The 25,878-nt window shown below is 39.1% G+C and overlaps 1 long non-coding RNA gene, 1 other non-coding gene and 1 pseudogene across 3 annotated transcripts in view; all 3 read right to left on the bottom strand.

Annotated features, from left to right (window-relative positions):
* Window positions 1-25,878, bottom strand: part of LOC147156998 (uncharacterized) — a 99,498-nt gene that overhangs the window by 16,103 nt on the left and 57,517 nt on the right. Inside the window, exon 6 of the long non-coding RNA XR_015091879.1 lies at window positions 7,560-7,655. This is a non-coding gene — a long non-coding RNA (uncharacterized LOC147156998). The remainder of the gene's footprint in view (window positions 1-7,559; window positions 7,656-25,878) is intronic.
* Window positions 1,784-4,946, bottom strand: LOC147157004 (uncharacterized; annotated as a pseudogene). The gene is made up of 2 exons (XR_015091877.1): window positions 4,094-4,946; window positions 1,784-3,216 (listed from the first exon to the last, which is right to left on the bottom strand). The product of XR_015091877.1 is annotated as an uncharacterized LOC147157004 (transcript).
* Window positions 15,833-15,905, bottom strand: trnar-ccu (transfer RNA arginine (anticodon CCU)). The gene has a single exon. It is a non-coding gene; the product is annotated as a tRNA-Arg (tRNA).

Genomic DNA, 25,878 nt, shown 5'->3' with positions numbered 1-25,878 from the left:
AAACGGTGCACGCAAAAGGTTTCTCACCAGTGTGGGTTCTTGTGTGTTTTAATAAGTATGCCTTGTGAGAGAACCTTTGCCCACAAACTGAGCAGGCGCAAAGTTTCTCACCAGTGTGGGTTTGTGTGTGTATATTTAAGGATGTCTTCGCAGAGAAACTTTCCCCACAAACTATGCAACAAAAAGGTTTCTCACCAGTGTGGGTTCTTGTGTGTCTGTATAAGGTTCCCTTCAGGGAGAATCTTTGCCCACAAACTGTGCAGGTAAAAGGTTTCTCACCAGTGTGGGTTCGTGTGTGACTTGTTAAATGTCCCTTCTGAGAGAATCTTCTGCCACAGACTGAGCAGGCAAAAGGTTTCTCACCAGTGTGGATTCTTGTGTGCATACTTAAGCTTCCCTTCTGAGAGAATCTTTGGCCACAGACTGAGCAGGCAAAAGGTTTCTCACCAGTGTGGATTCTTGTGTGGTTTTTTAAGCTTTCCTTATGAGAGAATCTTTGGCTACAGACTGAGCAGGCAAATTGTTTCTCACCAGTGTGTATTATCATGTGTCTTTTCAAAGATTTCTTTTGAGCGAAAGTTTTCCTACACCGAGAACATTTCCAGCGTTTGTTGTCAGTGTGACATGCCATATCACCTTCAGCCTCCTCTTCCTCCTCCTCCTCCTCCTCCTGAAGAGCATGTGACGTAGCGTCGTCACTTTCTGACAGTGGAGCTAGGAGGCCGTCTGCTTGTGATCCTCCACAGTGGTCTCCATCACCTTCAGTTGTCATTTGTTGACATGAGCTCCTGGTTGGAGTCTCCGCCCCTCTGCTCGCCTCACTTGCACCATCTTCACTCTTCAAGTGGACACCAGTCGATGGCAACGCATCGACATCCTTTTGCTCTTGCTCCTCTTTGATGTCGGGAAGGTCTTTTCTCTCTTCTTTCATGCAAGTGTGCTCAAGCTCCTCCTCTTTTTTAATGGAAGGAGACTGCTGTTCTTCCTCTTTGAGGACCTCTTTGTCATCATCATTTTTTTTGCCACAAACTGAGCTGGCACAAGGTTTCTTACCAGTGTGGGTTCTTGTGTGTTTTATTAAGTTTCTCTTGTCAGAGAATCTTCGCAAACAAACTGGGCGGGCATAAGGCTTCTCACCATTGTGGGTTCTTGTGTGTCTGTATAAGGTTCCCTTCAGGGAGAATCTTTGCCCACAGACTGAGCAGGCAAAAGGTTTCTCACCAGTGTGGATTCTTGTGTGCATACTTAAGCTTCCCTTCTGAGAGAATCTTTGGCCACAGACTGAGCAGGCAAAAGGTTTCTCACCAGTGTGGATTCTTGTGTGCATACTTAAGCTGTCCTTATGAGAGAATCTTTGGCTACAGACTGAGCATGCAAATCGTTTCTCACCAGTGTGTATTTTCATGTGTCTTTTCAAAGATTTCTTTTGAGCGAAAGTTTTCCTACACCGAGAACATTTCCAGCGTTTGTTGTCAGTGTGACATGCCATATCACCTTCAGCCTCCTCAGCCTCCTCTTCCTCCTCCTCCTGAAGAGCATGTGACGTAGCGTCGTCACTTTCTGACAGTGGAGCTAGGAGGCCGTCTGCTTGTGATCCTCCACAGTGGTCTCCATCACCTTCAGTTGTCATTTGTTGACATGAGCTCCTGGTTGGAGTCTCCGCCCCTCTGCTCGCCTCACTTGCACCATCTTCACTCTTCAAGTGGACACCAGTCGATGGCAACGCATCGACATCCTTTTCCTCTTGCTCCTCTTTGATGGAGGGAAGGTCTTTTCTCTCTTCTTTCATGCAAGTGTGCTCAAGCTCCTCCTCTTTTTTAATGGAAGGAGACTGCTGTTCTTCCTCTTTGAGGACCTCTTTGTCATCATCATTTTTGTTGCCACAAACTGAGCTGGCACAAGGTTTCTTACCAGTGTGGGTTCTTGTATGTTTTATTAAGTTTCTCTTGTCAGAGAATCTTTGCAAACAAACTGGGCAGGCATAAGGTTTCTCACTAGTGTGGGTTCTTGTGTGTGTTTTTAAGGATCCCTTCCGAGAGAATCTTTCACCACAAACTGAGCAGACATAAGGTTTCTCACCAGTGTGGGTTCTTATGTGATTTTTTAAGGTTCCACTATGAGAGAATCTTTGTTCACAAACGGTGCACGCAAAAGGTTTCTCACCAGTGTGGGTTATTGTGTGTTTTAATAAGTATGCCTTGTGAGAGAACCTTTGCCCACAAACTGAGCAGGCGCAAAGTTTCTCACCAGTGTGGGTTTGTGTGTGTATATTTAAGGATGTCTTCGCAGAGAAACCTTTCCCACAAACTATGCAACAAAAAGGTTTCTCACCAGTGTGGATTCTTGTGTGTCTGTATAAGGTCCCCTTCAGAGAGAATCTTTGCCCACAAACTGTGCAGGTAAAAGGTTTCTCACCAGTGTGGGTTCGTGTGTGACTTGTTAAATGTCCCTTCTGAGAGAATCTTCGGCCACAGACTGAGCAGGCAAAAGGTTTCTCACCAGTGTGGATTCTTATGTGATTTTTTAAGGTTCCACTATGAGAGAATCTTTGTTCACAAACGGTGCACGCAAAAGGTTTCTCACCAGTGTGGATTCTTGTGTGCATACTTAAGCTTCCCTTATGAGAGAATCTTTGGCTACAGACTGAGCAGGCAAATCGTTTCTCACCAGTGTGTATTTTCATGTGTCTTTTCAAAGATTTCTTTTGAGCGAAAGTTTTCCTACACCAAGAACATTTCCAGTGTTTGTTGTCAGTGTGACATGCCATATCGCCTTCAGCCTCCTCCTCTTCCTCCTCCTCCTCCTCCTCCTCATCATCCTCCTCCTGAAGAGCATGTGACATAGCGTCGTCACTTTCTGACAGTGGAGCTAGGAGGCCGTCTGCTTGTGATCCTCCACAGTGGTCTCCATCACCTTCAGTTGTCATTTGTTGACATGAGCTCCTGGTTGGAGTCTCCGCCCCTCTGCTCGCCTCACTTGCACCATCTTCACTCTTCAAGTGGACACCAGTCGATGGCAACGCATCGACATCCTTTTGCTCTTGCTCCTCTTTGATGTCGGGAAGGTCTTTTCTCTCTTCTTTCATGCAAGTGTGCTCAAACTCCTCCTCTTTTTTAATGGAAGGAGACTGCTGTTCTTCCTCTTTGTCATCATCATTTTTTTTTATGTGAAGGTGCTCTGGCTCCTGCTGCTCAGGACAAACATATTCACTGATGTCTGTTAGACACAAGAAAACAAACACACAAAACACAATTCAATTACAATTTAAATTATTACACTTCACAATTACAAAATCAGCAAAAAATGACATCCATTGGAGGGTTCCGAGGTGAAAATCTCTGCTGTTCCAAAACAACACAAAGGCTTGTTTCACATTTGCCAAAAACATATTTATTCTGTGAACTGATTATTAAAAAAGGAAACTTTTTGGAAGGTGTGCAGCCCGTTACATCTGGCAGAAAAATGGCACAGGATTAGATTTTTTTTTTTAAGTACATAATGCTAGCAGTAACGCATGGTGTGGCAGTGTGAAGCTTTGGGGCTGCTTTGCTCACTCAGGACCAGCACAACTTGCTGTGATTGACAGAAAAATTGATTCTGCCGTTTAGCAGAAGATCCTGAAGGAGAACGTCCGGCCATCGGTTTGTGCCCTCAAACTCAAGTGCTCTTGGATCATGCAGCAGGACAACGATCCCAAACACAAACAAACAAAATTAAGGTTTTGGAGCGGCCAAGTAAAAGTCCGGATTTAAATCCGGATTTGTGAGTGATAAATATGCACACACAAAAAACAGAAATCAGGAAGGTGGGAAATACGTTTTCGCGGCACTGTATTTAATAATATGTTTTCAAATTTGTCCCAGACAGTCTGAGGCACTTTATTAAAAATTTGATTTGTATATTATTACGTTAAGGGCTCAGTTATGTGTCTGAATTTTTGAACAGGTACTGCATTTTGAAATGAATAGACATTTCTTGTTCACAACACATCCCCTTTCAACCAGGTTAAAAATGCATAAATAAACACAGGAATATGTTCAACAGGTATTGCAGTAATACTTTCTAAGCAAGTGAGAGTAACACGTTTACAAACCTGCTCTGCGTAGCACAACACGAGGCTGCTGGCAAAGTCTGGCTGCGTCCAGTAGTTGACGACGACGCTCGTTTTCCTCTTTTGTTCCACAAAGTTCCTCCGCGTACTTTGCAGTCCATCTTGCGCGCATTTTCACAGGAGAATCTCAACACGTGTCCTCTTTGTTAGCGGCTAGCTAGCTAAACTACGCTAACTAGGCTGAGAAGCTTCAACGCGCACAGAGACGAGTTTATTTCACATTTGATGAGTTTCGTTTTAGTCTAGTAGTAGTAGAGGATTCAGCCCGTTCAGTCCATAAATCGGCAAGAAGTATTCTTGTTCTTGTGCCGCATTCGAGGATGTCCGACTTCAAACCAGGAAGTGTGTACGGACTACGGCACCTGGCTGTTTCTCAATATGTATTCTTGTCCGTACTTACGTCCTTGTGATGTCTTGAAACGTCATCAGTGGCAGCCCAAGTACTGTTCCAAAATGCAATTACGCAAAAAGCCATAAGGGTCAAACGAAGAAAGGACGGAATACCCGGATGTTATTATCACTGCGAGCTTCCTGATTCTGACGCATTGCGGTAACTGTGTATCACGTGACTAGATATTTTCTAATTATGAGTAATATATGAAATAAGTATCATTTGAAATTATAATGGGATTTATCCCATTTAGGATTATATTGGGGGAAAAAAAGTTCTGGAAAGAAGACACTGATGTGAGTTGCAGGTTTTAATCTTCTGAAATTGTGGTAGATCTACAAAAATGATCTTTGAATACATAGTAAATCATATTTAATATATTTTAATATATTAATATATTTTTATATAATATTGTTAATTGCAGGGGGAAAATGACTATATTTAATAAAGTTGTTCTTTACACGTTAAATATTTCTTATTATTTACGCTCATAAAAGGGGAGGAATACTGGAATGCACATGCCGTGCCTATCCTGCCGGAAATTGAAGAAGAAAGAAGAACAAAAACAAAAGTGATGCTCCTCCGCTGCCATTCGTTCCTTGAAGTACGAAATGCATCTTGGGATATTTTCTCAGCCAAGCCTTCACCAAGCAACAACCGATGCATCCTTGGTTTAAGCTAGCAAAACAGAAAGACATCCGGGAAATCCGTGTGGTCTTGGTTTATGCATACTTCCGATTGGAACAGTACTTGGGGCGCCACTGATGACGTCTCACAAAATCACAAGGACGTAAGTAAGGTTTTCAACCCATGTATGTTGTACAAACACATTTTGAAACATCGACATAGTAGTACAAATTGATTGAAAGCTAGTCACATGATAAAACTGCGATGAATTACGGAAATACGCCAGCGAGATGTATGCGTGCTTGGGAAGTACGTTCTTGACACCGGGCTTACCAAGACCCGACTCGTTGCGTCACAAGAACGTACTCTGTCATCTTGATATTGAGAAACGGCCACTGGCAGTGTTCGAATGTGCACTCTACTCCATATATAGTGCCCTACTTAGGGGTCACGCCATTTTGTAGTGGCGTCCGAATGTCCAGGGAATGAAAATGTAGGGCACTCAAAATTACCCACAATGCACTCTGAAAAGTACTGAACATCGATGTTCACTCAACTGGGTTGATATAGACTCCAAAGCATTGCGAGTATGAAAAAAAACATGGCACGAGCGACAGCGCGGGAATCAAATCCGATGCATTCATATATATTACGAACAATTATTAGTTCATTTTTGTTGAAAATATGTACAATAAAAGAAATAAAGTACAGTTTTAAAACATTTTTATTCACAATAAATAGTGTGTGATTTATGTGCCGGTGCGTCGTAAGAGTTACGGGGGTCACGTGATATGCGATAAGGAGAAAGTAGTAGTAGTACTACATATTAAGCCACTATATAGTGAAGGGCTATGTAGTGAATGAGGGGTTAGGGGATCTTATTATTTTTTATTTTTTTAGCACTCCACTTTTTTCCCCCCTGTAAATATTAGCATTTTTGGTCAATAACTTCCAGGCCAAGTGACCTATTGACCCCAAATCAGTGCTAGATCATAGCTCCATGTTAGCTGGTTGACATTGTAACAATCCGCAGTGTGGCACCGCGCCACGGGGTGGCGCATCTTTGTTTTTGTGGGCATGTTCGCTTTCGTTTTAGTGCAGTGAATGTTTTTGACGGCGGGGAGGCACGATAATTGTAACGCGCGGTGGCGCCTAGCCCACTCCTAGTTTATTTTTAATAAAAATTAACCTGTAGATTTCAGTTGCTCTCTCGTTTTTTTGCTGTCCCGCTACGCCGTCCATGGCCAATCGCCACCACGCATTACAACATACCCCCCCTCCCCCCATTTCAACCTTTCACTCGTTTTCAATGAACTTAACAATACACGTTATAGCTCAATGCCAGGTCAGGTAACCTATTTACCCTACATGAGTGCATACCCAATGAAACGTGAATGGGTGGTGTATTATACTGAAACATCTTTTAAACTGTTTGCGAAAAACATTTTATTTTGAAAACCGGGTGTCGTTCACCTTTGCGCACTACCATAAATCCTAGATAAGAGCAAACAGGAAGCGGAATTGAGCCAGTCACATTGACTTAAAAAAGTCAGACACAGGTCGCATTTGAGCAAAAAAATCTAATTTGGGTCGCATTTGTACGACGGCGTATTAGGGCCACGAATAAAAACAATTCCGGGGGGTAATATTCTGAGAAAAAACGTGCAAAAACTCATAGAAGCAGAAAACAAAAACTATCATAATAACCCTGACAGTGACCACCCTTCACTGCCTTCCCAGCTTCAATATTTTATTCAACAACCAGAGGCTTAAAGGGGGAATCCAAGTGGTTCTTTTGCACTCCCTTTACCCTTCCTCCTCTTTACCCTCAACTCTTCCTCCTAAGCCCTCACTGTATCCCACGTTTAACCTAATGAATCACAGAGGATGAGCAGGTAAAGCCACAGCTGTAAATCCCAGAACCGTATCTGTCCATCAGTTCTCATAAAAGCCCCATTGTTGCTACTAAAGACATTTTAAATACCTTGCCCTTGCAAATGTTTGTAAGAGTGGCACGGACTCCACTAAATCATTTCTTGTCATTTATTTTATAAATCACCATCCCGGAACATCTTGTTTCAATCACCACTGAAAATGGTTGATTTAAGGCACTGCATGCACAGACTATTGCAAGATGGATTGGAACTAAAATCAAGAAACGATGCATGCATGGAAGGTTGCAAGACAAGATGTGGACAATTTGACTTGAGCTATGGCTCAAATATGTCCTCACGTGTTATTTTGCATCTTTATTATTTAGTTTTCACCACAAAATTAAGTTAAACTGATTACACAACAATAATGACATCGCTAGAATCTCCCAGACAATATCTATTGATTCAAAGTTAAATCTGATCTACAGATGGCTTTTCGTCTAAAGGTGGACTCTGTTTAACACTTGTAGCAATAAAGATGACAGCTTGCTCCTACCATTTAGTCGACAGCTTGTCCAGTTGTTTTGGTGGTACCGATGATGGGTTTGCGTGAATCCACTGGGCAGTACTGGCTGCATCATGTCCCCTCCAACTGTAAAAAGACCGAACCCTCATTAAAAGCGTAATGCTTGTATGGTTGTGTTGATTTTGTTGAAAAGAAAACAACGCCAAACATAACAAAACAATAAAACATATTTTCCTTAAGGATAAAACAATACTGGTGATATCATTTCATGAGGCATGCATACAACTAAGCAAAAAAAAAAAAAAAGTAGCATACTGTACTGCTCATTCAAAATACTGCACTGGTTGCAAAGCAGTGTAAGCTTAAAAATTGAAAACCACACTACACCAGACAAGTTTCTTCTTACAAATGAAAATATAATACTTTTCTAAATACTGTATTACAGCACAACAGACCTTTAACGTGAATTATATTGTTACAGACTCACCAAAAAGTGCTTTCACTAGCCAGCAGCCGTATTAGCGTTAGCTTACCAAAGTGACGTCACATGCTTCTAAGTGGAACCTGACGCTTTCTGTGCCCTTGTTTGAACACGGGTTCACCTCTATCTGATAAATACTTCATTTTGATAACGTTTAATTCACTTTGTAACATTTATTTCTTCGTTTATTTTTAAACTAGAACATTTTACAAACACTTTACCTGGTGATGTCACAGCTTAAGCAACGCACCTTCCACACACGGCACTTCCTGTTTGTTTTTTTAAATACGTAACTTCCGGTTGTGTTGAGATGCCAGAAAAACAATGGATCTTGAACACACAAAAACTGAATCAAATATCATACTACACCATACTTCAAATATCACCCATGCGTTCATGCTAACATAAACAAAAAATTAACTGATTTTAAGTGGTTTAGAATTTTGTACAGCAGGGTACAGGTGTGTGTAACTATTAAATTAAGTTATATTAAATTAAGTTAAATATACACACTGCTAATCTTACAATGACGATTATGTCTACTATTACAATACTTAAAACATTTTCACATTTAATAATAATATTATGGGATATGCAAAACCAGAAGATGGCAGTGCAGAGCTGGTGGTGCCAATACTCCAATTTATGTCCCATCAAGTGTGATTTTATGCTTGTAAAATGATTACACGGATACATGTGTGTGCAATTGCGTGCAGGTTTTTTATTTTATTAGAGATCTATACACAGATGTGAAGCAGGATCGATCGGGGGGGGGGGGGGGGGGGGTTCAATTTTATAAGCTGTTTGAGTAACGTATGACCTCCTCACAAAACCACATTTATTCTTTGCTGTTATTTCAGCTTTTCCTACCACACATTTTGTAAATGACATTTGAACTATGCATTCCATATAGTTTATGACTAGTCTCAACCTGAATGCACAAATGAACCATTGTGTTCTATAAAAAGGTTTGCGGTACCACTCTACTCTTCCAACTTAGTCTCATCCCAATAAACATTTCTCCTTTCCCTCCTTTTTTTTCTAAATCCCATAAAGCAAAGTCAATCCAAAGTAGCACACCTTAAATCAATCTGGAATTTTGATATCAAGTTCATATGGTTGGATAGGCTGCAAAGATGGCGGGAGATTTATTTTCCTTTGCAGCCTCAGGACTGTAAAAGGTGATCATGACCATAAACATTTACAGCATTTAAATAGTTGAATTTTTATAATATACGAAAGGATACGGTTGGAGAGTCTTGTTAAATGTAGGCCCAGGAGTGAATAGTTTGGATTAGGGTGACATCATACTTGGGTTACGAAGAAATATCTTTTAGCTGTTCTGCAATCCATCCTCTACACGTGTGTGTGTGTGTGTGTGTGTGTGTGTGTGTGTGTGTGTGTGTGTGTGTGTGTGTGTGTGTGTGTGTGTGTGTGTGTGTGTGTGTGTGTGTGTGCATGCATGTGACAAGACGACACACTACACTAAGCCTGTATAATATTTCACTGCAGCACGCGTGTCATCTTCACCCCATAATGAATGATAGATGTTACATTAAACAGTATAGGCTATTCATGCATTCTCCAGCTGCCTACATGTAGGTGTGTCTGCATGTTTCTTCACTTATTGCCACTTCGTCATCAGTACAACCTTCGGACATTTTTGTTCCTGTCCAAAAAATAAAAGATGGCAAACACATGCTTGATGCAAGACAGTCATTTTCTTAAAAAAAAGAAAAAGAAAGAAAAAATGCTTCAAACTATTTTGCCATTCCCTGATGATGTTTATGCTCAAACTAAACATAAAACTAAAACTACACTAACCAAAGAAAGTACATTTCGTTAATGCTAACAAACAACACAAACGTCATACATATGCTAACAAATAGCATTGGTGCTGCTGTTCCGACCCTTTAATCAGTGGGTATTTGTACACAATAGGTTGAGCAACACGTGTAAACTGTGAGGAACATAGGACTTAGCATTGTTAAACTAAATAACTTCAACACAAAATCCTGTTTCAACAACTACTACTGCTTTTAGCTTTTAGTCTGTACATCGGCTGCCAACAAAAATATACAGTAAAATCAATTTACCATGATTATTTACCGTTTTATTGGCTTGTTCAGCAATGTACAGTAAGTTTACCAAACTCTACTGTACATTGCTGCTGTGTTCCTAGAATCCGATAAGGCCTGGATCTGGCTCAAAAAGGAGATTTACGAGAACATCTTTACTGGACGTGATCCAGGTCAGTCAGACTTTATCTGGGAGGCCAGCCCGGTACTCTTACTAACCACTGCTTTGCTTTGTTTTTACCCCACAGGCAGTTAAGGAATTTCAAAGGTTTTTGTGCTTAGTCAAAAGGTTGGGGTCAAACCATTTACATGAATGCAGTTTTTACAGTCCAGTGGCATTTGTTGATTTTTGAATTGTGTAAATTCACCTTCACCCAAAATCAGATGAGCATATTTGTATATACACGAGGTTCGAAATAAGCTGTTTTGCATAGAAGTTTTTTTGCACCTCATTTCAACATGAGACCTAAAAAACTTTGCTGAACTCATTTCGCCTACCGCAGGTAGTTGAAGGTCAAGAGAAGCTCTGTGCTATTACACGGAAGAAACATGCTAGCAACAGTTATGGCTGTCTACTCGTGCACCTAAGCATGTTGTGGAGTCGCACCTAAGTCAGTAATCAACGCCTGTGTGGCGGCGAATAAGCTATATTTCTGACAAGTGTCATACTGATGAAGGGATGACGAGAAAAGACAGACAAACCCTGCTAAACGCTAAACTATCCTAATATTGACACGGCTAGCACGTTTAACACCACAATTAAATGCTTGAGTGATCGATGACACTTTACACCAAAGTCTAGCTGGAACCGCGTTAAAGGACTTTAACGTAAAAATCATACTCGCTAAACTGAACCGGAACCGGACTTTCGTTACGTTGCGTCATTGTTACTGTATAAAGACTGCATTTTAAGTAATGACTTAAACATTGTTTTATATGTATTCATAGACAGACATTTGGATTATATTTAAGGCTCTAAGCACAAAGTACTCTGGGTTGACACGTCAAAACAAGATGGATGCATGTAGGCATAATAGTTTCCAGTGTGTGCTGAATGGTGCATATATGCGCTGTTTGTATTTGAGGGAAGCCCTCTTAAATGGCTCCATATAGAAGAACTCAGCGGGGTTCAGATGTGTTTTGTGTTGCTGTTGATTCAAGCTGCGTTACTCACAGGCCCTAAAAGCATCATGGGTGGCCACTTTGGGCCAACAGCCAAACATAAGCAAATGCACGTAAACTCAAAGCGCGAGGTGTATACAATTAGCATGTACACAGTAGACTGGCACATACACACACTCTCGTATTGAGCGGCGCGTCACAAGCATTAATGCACACAACCATAAAGTAAACACGTAACTTCTGCGCAAATTCATTTGGACACGAGCACACACACACACACACACAACTGCAATCACGTACCCCCGCGCTGGGTCTAAAAACAAACTGCTCAAAATATGGCATTTGTCCTCTGATTAAACACTCACATTCCTGCAGGCTGCATTTGGCCAAGCCGGGCAACAGGCATCGTAGTGACAGTCGGACATGGGGTTTGTCCGCTCATGAAAGGAAGCTTTATGACAAAGTCAACTCCATAGAATATGAAGAAAAGAAGCAAAGCTAGCTTAAATCTATTTATGTGTCACTCCTAGTTGAAGTAATTTCAACTGTAAAAATGATACATAAAACAAAAGAGAATGTAAAATAATATATTTAAATACCAATATTTCAACCAAGTCATATTATATTAACGAAGGTTAACTAGCTTAGGGCTAACATACAATACAAAACACCATAGAAAGGCTAAGAGAAATTAGCATATGTCACAGTAATTGTAAACCTTCAAATAACTCGTCGTCCTTTGAAAAACACTTAACTAAACTGTAAAAGTGACACATAATACGAAAGAAAATGTCAAATAATACATTTAAACACCAAAATGTAATTTATTAATGGAGGTCAACTAGCTTAGTGCTAACAAACAATACAAAACACCAAAGAAAGCTAACAGAAATTAGCATATGTCACAGTAATTGTAAACCTGCAAACAACTCGTCGTTGTCCTGTGAAAAAAATGTCCTCTTTTTTGTTGTAAGTTTTTGGCATGTTGGAAATCAGTTTCATCCCATAAACACACCTAAACTTATTGAAACACATTTTTAAAATATTCCTTCAAAGTTTTATTAAAACTAGTACTAATATTTTAAAAGCATTCCTTTGCTCTCCCAAAAAAGCAGCTTAGCTTAAATCTATTTATTTGTCACTCCTAGTTGAAGTAATGTAAACTGTAAAAGTGACACATAAAACAAAAGAGAATGTAAAATAATATATTTAAACACCAACATGTTCAACCAAGTCATATACTAACGAAGGTCAACTAGCTTAGGGCTAACATACAATACGAACCACCATAGAAAGGCTAACAGAAATTAGCATGTGTCACAGTAATTGTAAACCTTCAAACAACTTGTCGTTGTCCTGTGAAAAACACTTCTGGGATTTAAAAAAAAAAAAGTTTTTGGGATGTCTGCATTCAGTTTCATCCCATAAGTGAAGAAATTAAAAAAAAATACAAAAATGGACATAAGTGTTTTTCACAGGACAGCAACAAACTGCTACTTTCACACACAGAGTGGCAACATATGCAACAAAAGAGAACATACTTTCTGAGATGCTGAAACGGTGAGTGGCATGCGGATACAGATAATGATTTATATATATATTTAAAACACAGAGACATATGTGTGTTTTGAGTCAAGGCTGCAGTTAATGCCGAAATTACAAACGGTGCTTTCGTGCTTTACCCTGAGGCTGAATTTCACAATGTCTTATTGAAAAAAGCAGCATATAAAAAGCACGTTTTAAATAAAATACATCAGGGAATTGGGAGCTGTGGTGCATGTAGGTGCCCAGTCAAGTGAAACAATCCCACACACTGTGGCTACCTTACTCCAATTGTTGACTTCATGTTCAGTCATGCGAGTCTTATTGAAGGAGCGCGGCTACAATGGTCAAAAACGGGTAGCAGTTAACAAGGCAGAGAGCAAGTGCAAACACACACACACACGCACACACATATATATATATATATATTATATTATATATATTGCCAAAAGTGTGAGCTTATCATGCTAATAGGGAAACTAAACCCAAGTAGCTAGTGCTAACTTAACTAGCTAGCACTAGTAAAAAAATAGTGTTCTGATTAATAGCGCATTTGTGGGTTAAAAATTAAACTGAATCATTCATCATTCTTTATTGATGTCACGCATTTGAGTTAAGTTTAGTAAATTTGGGTTTAGTTCGCACTGTGTTCCGTTGTGAAGGTCAAAATGTGGTGTTGCGTTCAGGTTCTGTGCTTAAATCTTGGCTCTTAACTTTCTGTGTGGACTTAATGTTCTCCCCATTTTTGCGTGGGTTTTCTTCAGCTTCTCCATTTTTCTTCCACATTCCAAAAACATGCACGCTAAGTTCATTGAAGGATCTAAATTGTCTTTAGGTGTGGACCGTGACCCTGAGCAGGCTATGCTGTACAAAATGAACTTGTCAAAGACGGTCTAAGCAGGTTAAAAAACACGTTCTTCTCCATGTCTGGTCACACTGCTGGATTTTAACTTTCCAGTCTTTTGGATCTACCTGTATGGTCTGCTAATGCTGGCTGCACTCTTGCCTCGGCACCTGTAATGTGATCCACCAAATTGTAGATTTATGACTTTTTAGAAACTCATGGCTACTAACTGCAGCCAATAGTTCTTTGGCCCAACTCAAACTCGAATGTATCCCAATATTAATCTCAGTTAAGTCCAGTGCTGAGGAAATGTCTGCAGGACATGGACTGGACTCCAGCGCAGAGGACTCAGCAGCAAAGCTGTATCCCAGATGTATGCTATGCATCAAGCATTTCCATTGCAGCCTATTGGACGACGTGGCGCCCCAACGGCTGTGGATCACAATGTCTTCCAGTGGCTTTATGACTCAAGATCTTAATAAAGTATCTGAATCATGTCCCTCACGTCTATGTGCTGAAAGGATGTGCCTTAAAGAGGTTTGCAGGTTTTCTCCTTTGAAGGATCTGTCAGGAAGGGATTTTCCCACTCCAATCCATCAGCGCCAGTCCTCTTTGTGTCTTTAAAAGGTTGCTTTAAGAGGTGAGAACGTAGATTACCTCTGAATCTCCTCCTCATGCGAGCTCCCAGAGGACCCGGCACATCATCACGCACTGGACCACCATAACTTTTCATGAGTGGTGGGTCGTAGATTAGCTCATACTTGGAACATGGACAGCGCCGTGTTAATGAACGGGCTTGATTAGCTGCTGAAAATATTTGCAGCGCAAAAAGCGGAATTGGAAAGTGGACATTTTATTACCTCCACCAAGTGCAACGGAAGTGAGAAAAGTTGGGTCGAATGAATAAACCACAAGACTAAATTTTTTAGGTTGTTTTGTGGATTATCCATTACATTCATGGGCTAAGTGAATCTCTTTTTGACCCAAATTGGGTTATTTTTTATCCAACTGTTCACTCTTAAAACAGTTGAGTCAAAAATAACCCAATTTGGGTAAAAAATAGACCGATCTGACCAAACTTTATGGGGTTGTTTTGTACAAATTTTGGGTTGATTTACGTGTAACGGACTCTTTTTTTTTGTAGTGGATCAGTCCATTTTTTTCAGGAAGCAATTAGGTCAAATAGTAGGAATGCCATGCAAGAGAAATTGAAAAATATGATCCAATAGTCAAACAAATGTGTATTATTATGTAGTTTGGGTTAAATGTTTTTTTGGGCACCTTCTTTAAAGTGACATTTGTTTTTAGAGTTGCATTGCAGGCCTCTTTGAATGTTTTCACGGGCCCTATATGGCCCACAGGCTGTAGGGTTTCCTCCCCTGCGTTAACTCCACAAGTCTTTTATCACTCAGACACCTCCAGGCAATTTACAACCGTTGGGGGCTTACTGCGGGTCCCGAATGCCATATCTTACACATACTGCATTTTTGCACTCACTATTCATGCTCCCTCCTCCAGGTATTCAACCTCAGACGGTTTGATGCCTTTAATGTCTTTAATGGTAATCTTTTCATGGAACAACTCAGAAGAAATTTAACTTGGCAAAGAAATTAAAATAGTTAAGTGTACAGCTTGTCCAGTATAACCAGTGTAAATTTGCTTTTTATCTCAAAATAACACACAGCTTAACTCATTCACTCCAAGCCATGCTCCCGGCTGTTTTACTGGATTTTTAACAGATTTCGCAAGGCCCACAGAATATTGTGCTCTATTGGTAATAAAACATGGAACCAACCAAAGGAAAGATTAGAGTCTTTTTTTCATCTGGATTTTTTTTAAATATTTGTATCTGTTTTGCAGCAATTAGTATTAGAATATAGCTAAGTGTCATCATTATTCAAAAATCTATTTAGAAATGTGAGTAAATGAACTTTTTTCAACATAGCCCTGGTTGATCTCTTATACTCTGCTGCCACCCGCTGGACGCTTTTGTAATAACTAACATTGCTTTAAGCAACCTTTTCATGTCAGAAGCTGCATCAAAGCCTTCTGTATGCTCTACCCTTTTTTTTTTTTAAACACACATTTTAAAAAACGTAGAAATACGTTTTTGGGAGTGCAGGACAAAGTATTAAAAAACGTTTATGGGTTTGAATGAGTTAACTTGTTCAGTGTAGTTTGGTTTTTGGAAACTTCCGCAATAGTCGTACAACCGTACTGTATTAAGCAATCAGTACACCCCAGATGGGACTCAAACCCACAATCCCTGGCTTAGGAGGCCAGTGCCTTTTCCATTAGGCCACCGAGGCACTTAACACTTAAATGAGGTGTACAATAGTAATGCCATGTGGAATGCTAGCTGAACTACCAAACGTTATTGGCCTTAAAGTAATTGAGCCCTTTGAAATCTGCCTTGCAATCATGTTTTAAAAAGTCAAAGTGTCCTGTAGTTTTCCCGGGATGTAGCTTATTATTTAAATTGTTTGTTAGCCACAAGGCAAGTTAAACATCAATAATTAACGAGATTTCTTACGCTGACACCTGCATATTTATACATGCAGATACATGACAGGCATCCCAAAGCAGTGTTTAATTCGCGTATACCCAAACACAAGCATTCCGACACATCTTCCCCTCATTCCCACCATTCCTGCCTTTAGTTATAGGTCTACATGTGAGACAGCCCTCATTAAGTTTGTGTGTGTGGGAAAATGACTAGCCCCTCTTCTCGCTCATTAAACATTCATAAGACGGAGACTCCCCCTTGGCCGCTTGGTGCAAAGTGAGCGTATGTTTGCTACATGGCCTGCGTCCTGCCGCGATCGCACAGCGAGAGCGTTTATGTCCGCTAACAAAGAAGCAGTGTTTGGCTTGTTACAGTAGCCAAACTGGGTGGTAAAGGAGTTGTCTCCATGTCTTGCCCATGTCTTCATGGGACAACGCTTAAGAAATGGCACTGAAAATGTCCAAATTGAGCACTGTTAAGAAATACAAAGAGTTTGTCATAATAGTGCATGAAGGCTATTCTCGAGTAAGCTTATGTTTTTAAAAGGGATGAGCATTTAGCGCCGAGCTAAGTTGCTACAGCTCTCAAAAGAGGACACTCACATACTCCTTTGAAAGCCAAGAGCCAAGTTTATGCCTGTCTTGTCATTTGGAATGACTCCCAAGTGTTCATCCGTATAAAACTTAACAAAATAAAGGCATACAACATTGTGCACCTTATAACGCAAAAGTGGTAAAAAATAAATAAATAAATGTTTTTTAAATAATATAAATGCATATATTTAGTTGTATTTTACCATTTAAAAAAAGTCCACAAGTTGCTTCATGTTCAAAATTAACCAGCTCTTATTATGAAAAAAAAAAAAAATGCACTGCACTGTCACCAATGCACAACATCAAATGCTAATGACATCTAGTGGCACACAAAAAATACCCCAGCACTCCATTTTACAGTATAGTACATCTTTTAAAACGTCAAATAACTTTATGGCTATACAACCATATTTGTATTAGGTTAATATTAGAGGTGTCAGGCAATTATTTTTTTTAATCGTAATTAATCGCATTACTTCAATAGTTTATTCGCGATTAATCTCAAATTTTATATCTGTTCTAAACGTACAATAAAATGTACAATAAACTATTTTAAAATAATACTTCATAAAAATGTAGTTAAAATTAAAAAAGATGTACTGTACTGAACTGTAAAAAAAAACATGTGATATTGATTTGTGTTTAGGTCATTTTTCTGTCACCAGATGGCATAATTGCATTTGTAAGACATTGGTGACAGCTCAGTGCATTTTTTCTTTTCATATTAATTTTTCTAAATTGTGAAATGCTGCACATTTTTAAATGTAAAATAAAACTTGACCCCAGACTCCACAAATATATGCATTATTATGAAATGTATTACTGTTAAATTTTGCCGTGCGTTGCAACTGGAATTCCCCCAGTACAGGCTTTCCAAGTAAGGGGCGGTCATCAATCGTGCGTTAAAAAAAATGGGGCCATTAAAGGAACTTTAAATTAACTCAAAATTAATGCACAAATTTTTACACCCCTATTTAATATATATTTCCACTTTTCTAAGAATTAACAAGAGTAAGAAAAACTTTAAAAAAAAAATACTATATTGTATAAATTGAACATGTATGTCGTTTCCCCACTGAAGTCACTCTTGTTTTTTTCTCTAAACGTCCCCAATATCCCCCTCGTCATTCCTCTGCTTTCTAACCTGCAAACACCCCGTGACAGGCACGTTTGTGTTGTCAGTTCAAAGCACACGGCGAGGTCACAGAGGGAGTGCGTCACTCAGACCACTTGTCACCCAAATGATGACAAATTGGCCGCCTCGCTGCTCGACTCCCAATCAAGTCCAGACCCGTGTAGTCCCTTATGTGCGCGCACACTTCCTGTAAATGGAGACGGATGGCACTCAGGTGAACGGCAGAATATGTGTCACCTTTTACTACTCTTTCTTCTATTTTTTTTGCATCAATCGGAGGACGCAACATTCTAAATGGCGGCTGCTCCATCTATTATTCTTTGCACTTGGTCACAAAGTCATTAGACGCACCGCAGGGGAGCTCGCGGGTGCTAAATCCAAACTTGAGAAGCTAAAGACTAACATAAAAATGTGAACAATGGAACCCTGACTCATTCTTTTCTTGACCAAAAACTCACTTTATGCCAAGTCGCTAATTAACCTTGATTTTTTTCTTTTTTTTAAACCAACAGACGTCTTTTGTCTCTGGGGGCTGTTTTTCCTTTCTTTCTCAAGCCACTCGGCTCCATGTCTCGTTATTTTTCCATGCGTAAAAGTTTCATGATGAAATAAAGCAGGCTGCTTGCTGAGTCTTTGGCTGCTGTCAGTCAAAAAGCAGCCCAACTAGAATAGGACTGATGAATGTCTACTCATTCATTCGAGCACGCTTGCAGATGTAAAACAGAGCAGCTGAGACACAAAAGCAGTCAAAATAACTCAGTCAAAGGCAATCAATTATGACTTGAGTCCATGCCAGTTGTTTATGCCATTTTGTTAATATAATTATATAATATTTTGTTGTTTTTCTTCCTTGTATATATATTCACGCATTGACAAACAAATGACAGATTTAGAAAGCATTGATCAAGGCTTTTAATATGAGGTATGAGTCGACATGGTTAGTTGTAAATTACTTTTTGGATCTTATTCCAAGGGAGCTTGGAATATAAAGTGAATCCAGGTATGACAAAATGTAGTGAATTCTATTTTGCTGATTACTGATGACAGCGTCTGCGGCATGAAATAAATAAATATGAGAGCAGAGCCTTTATTTATTGATTGATATTTAAACAAACGTAAATATCATGAATTAATTTATTTTAATTTCTTGATATATTTATTATTGTAGTTATATGTATTTTTTGAGTCTCATTTTTTAAATTTATATATATATATATATATATATATATATATATATATATAGATCCATTTATAATTATTTTTGAATTATTTTTTAAAATAATAATAATTAAAATAATAATAATAATAAAAAATGATATCTGTTTTTATTTTCACTTTTATTTTTATTTTATATTTTATTTAGGCATTTTTGGCCCTCCATATACTGTACATTAGTTCTGTTAACATCTTTTTACAGTACCACTGTTGTGACTGTGTTTTGGGTTGTGTCATGTTGTGTCATCGTGTTGTTATGGTCCTGACGATATTGTCAGTTGCTATGCGGTTACTAGGCCCTGTATTTAGGTCCTGTAATTGCCACTCTTATTTTGTCATATAGACCTTTATTCTGTCACGAAGACTTGAGCATGGTCCTAGCTGGAGTTACTGAGTGATGCTAAGCCTCTACTAACCTAATATCCACTTAGATAAAGTGAGATTATTTAGGGTTGATTGAAAAGAAAGACAAACAAACATACGAGAACAAAATCACAGTCGTTATTGCTGCACCCTAAGTGTGTTATTCCCTCGACTTCCTCCTTTGGTCTCCTTTCCATTAGGACCTCTTATTTCCTAAAACACACATACAGCGCAGGCTCAAGTTCCTCCAGATGTGAGGCCTTCAGGGTTCACGGTGGAGTCTGGTGAAGAAGTGTGTCTGGGTCATTTCCACGCGGATGTAGCTTTTCCTCCAGATCGGGTTCTGCTGGTCACATCTTCACACATCATCCACTTGCTTTATTTGATTGAATCCTCATAGCTCAGACATCAAAAAGAGATTTTTCATCAAGTTTGTTTGAAAACAGCCGATTATTCACTTTCCCACTTGGCCCCAGTTGTAAACTCCGGAGGGGACTCTTTAACTCTTCACCTTACACGACGATGTTGCTCATGTGGCTCCTTTTCCTCCTTGGTTGCGTTTGATGCAGCGTACACTTTATCTGACGCTTCCTGGCCAAGTCGCTGGCGGGATAAGATCTGTGAAAGCGAGCCAAACGCTACATTGACGAGCCGTGAAAAGCTAAACAACGAGCTGAGAGAAAGACGCATGGCTTGAGTGGCAGCTCTGGGCACGTTTCTCACTTTAGGTGACATCTCTCACATGAGGTGGAGTAACCGAAACCTGCGCTGATGTGATAGCATTTATTGTTACAACTCATCAGATTTGAATGGAACAATAATTGAGAGCTTAAAAAAAAAAAAAAAAAAAGCACTAATGAGAAACACATTTGAGGAAATTACAGTCATATGAGAAACAAATGTGGCGCTTTCTAAGGAGTCAGGCTTGAATATAACTTCATAATCATCCGTTTTCTTTTGCGCTAAGCCCTCACTCGGGTTGCGACTGGATGCAACCCGAACTGGAAGCAAACCAAACAAAGGTCACCTTCGCACCGATAGAGAATTTTGAGTTTTCAATGACTAATCAAATTAATTCCTCTGTCAAATGAATGCCTCTTTTTTTGTAATTATGTCAGTTGCTAGAATGTATCGTTCACACACTGACATAAGTCAACTGTTTGGCTCATTTGAACTCAATTGCTAACTAAAACATCAGCACTGAGCTCAAAATCAGACTCTCGTTGCAGTTTCTAGATGATTGACTTGCGTTGTGTGTCCTTCCACAATGTCATGTGTACGTTATCTCATTCAAGCCCAAAAACGTGTAAATATGTTGTTTTCTTTAAATATATTTTGTCCTTTTTCCTTCAAAAGTTTTTTATGTTTTGTTTTATGCTAGAGCATACAGAAGGCTTTCATGCAGCTTCTGAGGTCACTTAAAGCAATGGTAGTTATTACAAAAAAATGGCCAGCAGGTGGCAGCAGAGTATAAGAGATCAGCTTGGGCCATGTCAGTTCCTTCCCGTCGTCTGCTTCTTTCTGTAACTCATATTTTTTGAAATTGTCATAATATTATTTTAACAATGAATCATTTATTTGCGGAGAATAAAATCAATATATAATAGTGTTTGACATTTTAAAAAGTAAATATAGCATTTTTAATGCATGGGTCACCTTTGCGAGCAGGTTAGAATGAAACTAAATATAATATTCCAATTCATGTCTTCAATTAACATCTTCACTAAAGCAAAGAGTTTTATTTTTATTGTGTGTTTAACTTAGTTAAAGCTACTGAATGTAAAATGTTACATTTTGAATCGCTACTGTCAACTGTGGCCAAAAAAGGAAACAGCATTTTCCCTTCTTCACATACACAATGCGCACATGGCGTCACATCCGCAGACAGCGGGCGGGAAATTTGAACCCGAATAACAACAGTGTTGCACAATCCTTCTGAATCAGTGCAGAAATCAATTCATGGAATGAAGTATAATCATTATTATCTTCAAAATATTTTAAATAGCACCCTCGTGACCGCCAGGTGCAAGGGGATCTCGGATTACCTAGCATGATCAAATAAGATACTAGTTTAAAGTAAGTGTTCCAGAATAACCATGGCAACAGCAGCGGCTCTGTTGTCATCATACTGTCAATATCCACCAAAAACCAGGGCTGGACTGGCACACAAAAAATTGGCCCTGGCATTTTGACATTTTGCCCGACTCCTGAGCACCTCTGGCTCCATAGCTCTGACACGGATGTTGATGTTTGCTGTCTATATTGTAAATGGATTCATGTGCTGCTCCCTCTAAATTGTGGATCGGTCTCTTGGAGTATTAAGAGGAAAATAATTAAATAACAAAGAATCTACCCCAAAAGACGCCGGCCCACCGGGCATCTGCCCTTAATGCCAGATGGGCAGTCCAGCCCTGCACATAAATGTTTTTTCAGTTTAATACTTACACATACTGATGCTTTAATAATCACACCGAAAAAGGCAATGTTTTTAAACCATTGAAGTGGTTTTAGTTTAAAGACTTTAGTGGCATTTGGTGAAAGAAGTTTTAGGCTTTAATCAACTCATATGGTTTCGTTTGGCGTCACATTGATTTAAAACTCAATGTTACGGGACGTTGCGTAAATCTGATTATACGTAACAGATTTAAAACTTTTAACTCGAAACTATAAGCACCTTAACCAATTCATTTTGGATTTATTCATCGCAAGAGGTTCTCATTTAGTAGCGTCTGAAGTTGTGGAACAGTTGGCAAGGTCGTTTTTTTTGTTTTTTTTTAATGCCACATGTCTTTAACTTATCACCGCTTACTCACTGTAACAAAAGAAGTGGACTTTATGCCAAAATGCTATCTTGTGTCATAAAGTTAATTGTGAAGTGACACATTAACCTCTTGAAATACAACGTATCAAATTTCTCACCGTGAGGGTGTTGGCAAAAACGCAGCAGGCCGATTAAACGACGGCTTGACGTACGGCAGGAAGTATAAAAGAAAAGAGCGGGGCTGTGCCTTGGGAGTTGACCTGCGACACTTTATGAAGGCCCGAGGGGCAAAGCGGGGCGACGGGCTCGATGTACGGAAAAACCAAAATTCAAAATAAATAAATCACTAAATAAATGACTAAAAGTGAAAATAAAACCGGATATAAAAAATATAATTCGAAAATTAAATCCCAAAAAATTAACATAAATGGAAATGAAAACAACTATATATATATATATATATATACTTTTAGTCATTTATTTATTCATTTATTTTGAATTTTGGCAGTTTTGGTCCATGCTGCCAGGACGAAATGTTATTCAAATGAGGGGGCCGTCTTAAGCGTGTGTTGGGTTGGACTCCGCTGTTGCAAAACTGCCTTTCGATGGCCGAGTGAGCGGGTCGGCGAACAAGGACGTCTGGCTGGTAAAGGCAGTTTGCAACGACGGAGTCCAACCCAAGACACGCTTAGGACCGCCCCTCATTTGAATAACAAACATTTCGTCCTGGGAGTATAGACCAAAACTGCCAATATTAAAAAATAAATAAATAAATGACTAAAAAAATAATTAAATAAATCACTAAAAGTGGAAAATAAAAACGGATATAAAAAATATAATAAAAAAATTAAATACAAATGTATTTATTTATGTATATACTGTATATATTTTTAGTTGTTTTTATTTCCATTTATATATATTTTTTTTAATTTAATTTTCGAATTATATTTTTTTATACCCGTTTTTATTTTCACTTTTACTCATTTATTTAGTCATTTATTTATTTTGGCAATTTTGGTCCTCCATACGATGGGTTCACTGCGGTTTAACTTGACGTTTTACAATCACGTCGGACTGCATCTGGAGTATTTGATGCCAGGGGTTCAGCGGAGGGTCATGTGATCGTTTCCAGCAACCTGAGACGAACGAGCGGCATGGTGTGCGGCGGGGGACTATTATTACAGGGATAATTGAGTCGGAACTTTAAATAAGCTTGAGCTTTAGGACGGTGTGAGTGTGCAGTTCAAGTCAAATTTCAGTAAATGCAGTTTTTTTCAACAACAATGAAAGGGAATATGACACAATTATAGTTTAAGGAAGCAATCACAAGAGCAAATATTCACGGGGCCTCGTCTGCCATTAGTCCACATGGACATGGTCCATGCACACATTCAGGAACTGGAACCATTTTAGTGAGTACTGTATAGTCAAATGCTTTTACATTTGGCGGTGTGCTTCACCCTTAACAGTAAAAAACGGTATTAACTGTACAGACATTTTGAAGTAACATACAAGCATTAACTGTCAGATATAAAGTATAAAGAGTATAAAGAGAGGTATACATAAGAAAACAAATAGAAAGTACTGCTGTTTATCCTTTGGCAAAAAAATGGCCGATGCTCCATAGCACTTTTTTTTCAGACCAATACAAATATGAGTACTCAGCTCTTGAGTCTCCGATACCAAGTACCAATACCACTATTACTTTTGATAGAATACATTTCCACCCTCAAAAAACAATGACAGTTAATTTCAAAGAAAGATCTGTATTGTATATCACAGTATAGCATTTCCCTGAAAATTGCATGAAATTAATGGCAATTTTCTATTCTTCTTAATTTCCCATTTCTAATTCCTGATTGGCCACAAGAGGACGACTGACATTGGTATTGTCCGCCACCACGAGTATCAATACCTTGAAATAAGGCAGATTAAGCTTCATTTCAATCAATCAATCAATCAATCAATCAATCAAAGCACTTTTCATACAAAAAAACGCAACTCAAAGTGCTTTTTTGCCGCTATAATCAACGTTCAAAGTTCCTTAGTGTTGCTGTAATGGAGATTTGTTTGCATTATGGTTGCAGTCTGATTTATGACTTGCTGACTTGTGTTTCCATACTCGTTTGGAAGAATTTTGGGAAGTTGTCGTAGTCAACACTGAAAAGACTGCAAGTCAAAGGAGCAACTCTAAAAGTACTGGCATATTAATATCTGGTTCATTATTTTTGCGGAAGCCTAAGATCAAAACATTAATGTAAAATAAATCTAATAGGGAAGAAGAACTTGAAGAAATAATTGCACATCAAATCGCAATCTAATTACTGAGGAGGAAAGAAAATTGCAATTCGATTATTTTTCAAAATTGTTGCATGAGGTTTTTTTCCCCTCACACTTATTAACTCTGCTTTTTGTATCTGCTAGTGTTGAAAGAAGTTCAATCCAAAAAACTGTTGTAACAAACCCAACAAAAAGTCCAATGAAATATTAATACTCCAAGTCCTTTTGGAGCTCATATTACCTCCTGCCTCATCTCATTCTCTCATCATCTTGGAGACGGGAACTAATTCACTAACAACTGTCATCACCTCTACAGTCGTCTTCATCACAATGGTAAGAATAATAACAATAGGTCATTTGGATTTATCCTGCTGGTTAAGACAGAATGTGTCGCGTACATCAATGTGCAGCATAAATCTCGGATTCCCCGTCGGAGTGCGGTGCAGTATCCTCTTAAGTCGTGAAAAGAGTCCATTTATAGACATGAAAAAAAAAAGGGCCTGTTTCAATAGACTCAAAGGGAGGTAGCCAATAAAAACAATGACCTGGCCAGAAAAATTGGGGGCTGAAATGCAACTATAATACCATTCTTTTGCATGAAGAAAGACTAAAGTGCTGTGTGGAAAACTGCCTGCGAAATTGTGTGCGAGCGACGTGGGCACTGACAGACAAAGTATCCCTCTGCACGAAAAGCGACTTGACAAGGTGAGAGGACAAGTGATTGAGGAGAAAGGGAGAGCGAACGTATATATACAAAGGTAAAATTATAAAAGGAGTTTGGTCCATTAAGGCAGTGAGTAATTGGAACACTGACTGAAGCATGATGGGAAAATTGCCTTTCATACGTTTTAGCAATGTACGTTACTTGTTACTTTCATAACCAGATCTGCTGCTGCTCTGCCCGAAATCCACATAAGCATCTGGTGCTGCAAAACATTCCTGTTGGACTCGCACTCCTCCTCGCTGGCTTTTCAGATCTTTTCCAGCAGACTGAGATGTGAATAAGAAGTGCAATTTGAGATTGTTGTCAATTTTTCAAGTGGCTGACAAACACGTATAGTAGATGATTGTTCTCAGAAAGGGGCCCGCTAAGGATAAATGGCCGGGGTTCGCTCTGGGGGAAAATTGCCGTCTCCAAAACGCTTGAGGAGGGCGATTGCCATTAACTGATGAAAGCTGTTCACATGGGAGGTATTCGGAATCATCTGTCACATGGTCGCAGATTGACAGAGTGAGGAGGGAATTGTGCTGAAAAAAAAACTAAATTGGTCATATCATTTTGGAAAGCTTGTCACATTACATCAGGGGTCAGCAACCTTTATTGTCAAAAGAGGCATTTTAGGCCAAATAAATAACAAAAAAATCCATCTGGAGCCGCAAAATATTTGAACATTGCAATGAACAAAACAGTGTTAGTACTGAGGGCCCA

Source organism: Leptonotus elevatus, chromosome 20 (assembly GCF_054856555.1).
Source record: "Leptonotus elevatus isolate MCC_2025b chromosome 20, RoL_Lele_1.0, whole genome shotgun sequence".
Lineage (NCBI taxonomy): Eukaryota > Metazoa > Chordata > Actinopteri > Syngnathiformes > Syngnathidae > Leptonotus > Leptonotus elevatus.
This window is presented reverse-complemented; position numbering and strand designations above follow the sequence as displayed.